This window comes from Arachis ipaensis, chromosome B5, assembly GCF_059453495.1.
Source record: "Arachis ipaensis isolate K30076 ecotype BB chromosome B5, ASM5945349v1, whole genome shotgun sequence".
NCBI lineage: Eukaryota > Viridiplantae > Streptophyta > Magnoliopsida > Fabales > Fabaceae > Arachis > Arachis ipaensis.
Window position 1 is genome coordinate 88080874 of NC_142440.1, and position 4668 is coordinate 88085541.

The 4668-nt window shown below is 38.3% G+C and overlaps 1 non-coding gene across 1 annotated transcript; it reads right to left on the bottom strand.

Moving 5' to 3' along the window:
• Positions 1-3558: 3558 nt before the first annotated feature.
• LOC148564880 (small nucleolar RNA R71) lies at positions 3559-3666 on the bottom strand. The gene has a single exon (XR_015884697.1). It is a non-coding gene; the product is annotated as a small nucleolar RNA R71 (small nucleolar RNA).
• Between the last annotated feature and the right edge of the window lie 1002 nt (positions 3667-4668).

Genomic DNA, 4668 nt, shown 5'->3' on the forward strand with positions numbered 1-4668 from the left:
TGGATTCTGACCTCCCTGCACTCAAAGTGGATTTTCTGGAGCTACGGAACCCCAATTGGCGCGCTCTCAATTGCGTTGGAAAGTAGACATCCTGGGCTTTCCAGCAATATTTAATAGTCTATACTTTGCCCAAGATTTGATGGCCCAAACAGGCGTTCCAAGTCAGCTCAAGAATTCTGGCGTTTAACTCCAAAACTGGCACAAAAGCTGGAGTTAAACACCCAAACTGGCACAAAAGCTGGCGTTTAACTCCAAGAAAAGTCTCTACACATGGAAGCTTCAATGCTCAGCCCAAGCACACACCAAGTGGGCTCGGAAGAAGATTTCTGCATTAATTACTGATTTCTGTAAACCCTAGGCTACTAGTTTTCTATAAATAGGACCTTTTGCCATTGAATTTTCACACCATTTATCTTTTACTCATACTTTGATAGACCTTTTCACGTTTGGGGGCTGGCCTCTCAGCCATGCCTAGACCTTTTTCTTATGTATTTTCAACGGTGGAGTTTCTACACACCATAGATTAAGGTGTGGAGCTCTGCTGTTCTTCATGAATTAATACAAGTACTATTATTTTTCTATTCAACTCAAGTCTATTTCTTCTCCAAGATATTCATTCATTCTTCAACTTGATGAATGTGATGATCCGTGACACTCATCATCATTCTCACCTGTGAACGTGTGACTGACAACCACTTCCGTTCTACATGCAAACAAGCTTGAATGCATATCTCTTGGGTTTCTAATCTAAGACTGGAACCTTCGTGGTATAGGCTAGAATTATTGGCGGCCATTCCTGAGATCTGGAAAGTCTAAACCTTGTCTGTGGTATTCTGAGTAGGATCTGGGAAGGGATGACTGTGACGAGCTCCAAAATCGCGATTGTGGGGCGTGTGACAGACGCAAAAGGATCAATGGATCCTATTCCGACATGATCGAGAACCGACAGCTGATTAGCCGTTGTTGTGACAGAGCATCAGGACATTTTCACTTAGAGGACGGGTTGTAGCCATTGACAACGGTGATGCCCAACATAAAGCTTGCCATGGAAAGGAGTATGAATGATTGGAAGAAGGCAATAGGAAAGCAGAGGTTCAAGGGGAACAAAGCATCTTCATACGCTTATCTGAAATCCACCAATGAATTACATAAGTATCTCTATCTTTATTTTATGTTTATTTTCATCACCTTTAAACTCCATAACCATTTGAATCTGCCTGACTGAGATTTACAAGATGACCATAGCTTGCTTCAAGCCGACAATCTCCGTGGGATCGACCCTTACTCACGTAAGGTTTATTACTTGGACGACCCAGTGCACTTGCTGGTTAGTTGTGCGGAATTGTGACAAAGTGTGATTCACGTTTGAGAGCTCCAAGTCTTTGGCGCCATTGTTGATGATCACAATTTCGTGCACCAAGTTTTTGGCGCCTTTGCCGGGGATTGTTCGAGTTTGGACAACTGACGGTTCATCTTGTTGCTTAGATTAGGTACTTATCAGAATTTTTAAGAATGAATTCTAGAGTTTCAAGGTGATGTTCTTATCATCACAAAAGCTGATTGATTCTCATCAATTTAACTACTGAATGTAATGTCCTGCTGAAGCTTGGCCAAACATGTCTAATCTTTTTAGACTGAAGCTTTAGACTAACATTGCATGATTCCTGGAATTCTTATTGAAACTTTTGAATCCCTTTATTTTCTTTTCCATATAAGTTTCAAAAATCACAAAAAAAAATTTATAAAACCATAAAAACCAAAAATATTTTATGTTTCTTGTTTGAGTCTAGTATCAATTTTAAAGTTTGGTGTCAATTGCATGTCTTTATCCTTCTAATTTTCGAAATTTTATGCATTATGTTCTACATTGATCTTCAAGTTGTTCTTGATGATTTCATTGCTCTGATCTTCAAATTCTCTTGTTTTGTATGTTTGGTTGTTTCTTACATGCATTTTTACATCGTTATAGTCCTTAGTGTACAAACTTTTAAGTTTGGTGTCCTGCATGCATTGTTTAATTGATCTTAGTTGCATTTTTATTGATTCCCATCATTGAAAAATTCAAAAAAATTCTCAAAACTATGTCTTTTCAACTCAATAATACAGAGAATTGAAGATTCAGAACATTTAGCAGAGGAATCAAACAGAAAAAGCTGGGCGTTCAAAACGCCCAGTGAAGAAGGAAAACTGGCGTTTAAACGCCAGCCAGGGCACCTGGCTGGGTGTTTAACGCCCAAAAAGGTAGAGTTTTGGGCATTAAACGCCCAGAATGGTGCCCATTCTGGGCGTTTAACGCCAGGATGACACTAGAGGGAAGATTTTGTTTTTAATTCACATTTTTTTCAAGTTTTCATAATTTTTCAAAATCAAATATTTTTCAAATCATATCTTTTCAATCATATCTCTTTCAAAATCAATTTCTTTCCATTTTATATTTATTTTCACTATTTTCAAAAATTCTTGCTTCAATTCAAGATTTACTTCAAAAATTTTCAAGTTGTTACTTGCCTATTAAGAAAGGATCAAACTTTAAATTTTGAAATCATATCTTTTAATTTCTTGATAGTCAAGTAATCAACTTTAATTTTAAAAATTTTCTTTTTCTAAATTGATTTTCAATCATATCTTTTCAAACATATCTTTTCAATCACATCTTTTTCAAAATTAATTCTTTTCAATCATATCTTTTCTAATTTCAAAATCTTTTTCAAAAATCACTTTATTTCTTTCCCAATCTTAGTTTTCGAAAATCTCAATCAAATTTTCAAATTTATTTTTAATTATTTCAAAATCTTTTTAAATTATTTTCGAAAATTCTTCCCCTCTTTTCACATCCTTCTATTTAAAGGACTAAGACTCCTCATCAAGGTTCAATTCAAACTCTGTCCATCTTGATAAGTTCGAATTCCCTCTTCTCCACCTCCTCTTTCTATTCTTCTTTTCTTCTGACACTTCAAGGAATCTCTATACTGTGACATAGAGGATTCCATACTTTCTTGTTCTCTTCTCTTTCATATGAGTAGGAGCAAAAATAAAGGCATACTTGTACAAGCTGATCCTGAACCTGAAAGGACCTTGAAGAGAAAGCTAAGAGAAGCTAAAGAACAATTCTCTTTAGAGGGCCTAACAAAGCTTTTAAAGGAAGAAGAAACCATGGCAGCCAAAAACAACAACAATGCCAACAATGCAAGGAAAGTGCTTGGTGACTTTACTGCACCTACTCCTGATTTCTATGGGAGAAGCATCTCAATCCCTGCCATTGGAGCAAACAACTTTGAGCTTAAGCCTCAATTGGTTTCTCTAATGCAACAGAATTGCAAGTTTCATGGACTTCCATTGGAAGATCCTCATCAGTTCTTAGCTGAATTCTTGCAAATCTGTGACACTGTCAAGACCAATGGGGTTGACCCTGAAATCCACAAACTTATGCTTTTTCCTGTTGCTGTAAGAGACAGAGCTAGGACATGGTTGGATTCACAACCTAAAGAAAGCCTGAACTCTTGGGAAAAGCTAGTCAATGCCTTCTTGGCAAAGTTCTTTCCACCTTAAAAATTGAGCAAGCTTAGAGTGGAAGTCCAAACCTTCAGACAGAAGGAAGGTGAATCCCTCTATGAAGCTTGGGAAAGATACAAGCAATTGATTAGAAGGTGCCCTACTGACATGCTTTCAGAATGGAGCATCATAGGAATCTTCTATGATGGTCTGTCTGAACTATCCAATATGTCATTGGATAGCTCTGCTGGAGGATCTCTTCATCTGAAGAAGATGCCTGCAGAAGCTCAGGAACTAATTGAAATGGTTGCAAATAACCAATTCATGTACACTTCTGAAAGGAACCCTGTGAATAATGGGACAACTCAGAAGAAAGGAGTTCTTGAGATTGATACTCTGAATGCCATATTGGCTCAGAATAAAATATTGACCCAACAAGTCAATATGATTTCTCAGAGTCTGTCTGAAATGCAAGCAGCAACAGGCAGTACTAAGGAAGCTTCCTCTGAAGAAGAAGCTTATGACCCTGAGAACCCTGCAATGGAAGAGGTGAATTACATGGGAGAACCCTATGGAAACACCTATAATCCTTCATGGAGAAATCACCCAAATCTCTCATGGAAGGACCAACAGAGGCCTCAACAAGGCTTCAACAACAACAATGGTGGAAGAAACAGGTTTAGCAATGTCAAGCCTTTTCCATCATCTTCTCAGCAACAGACAGAGAATTCTAAGCAGAGCTCCTCTGACTTAGCAACCATTGTCTCTGATCTAATCAAGACCACTCAAAGTTTCATGACTGAAACAAGATCCTCCATTAGAAACTTGGAGGCACAAGTGGGTCAGCTGAGTAAGAAGATTACTGAACTCCCTCCTAGCACTCTTCCAAGCAATACAGAAGAGAATCCAAAAAGAGAGTGCAAGGCCATAACCACATCTCACATGGCCGAACATGGAGAGGAGGAAGAGGCAGTGATTCCCACTGAGGAAGACCTCAATGGACACCCACTGACCTCCATGGAGTTCCCTAATGAGGAACCATGGGAATCTGAGGCTCACACTGAGACCATAGAGATTCCATTGAATTTACTTCTGCCTTTCATAAGCTCTGATGAGTATTCTTCCTCTGAAGAGGATGAAGATGTTACTGAAAAGCAAGTTGCTCAGTACCTTGGA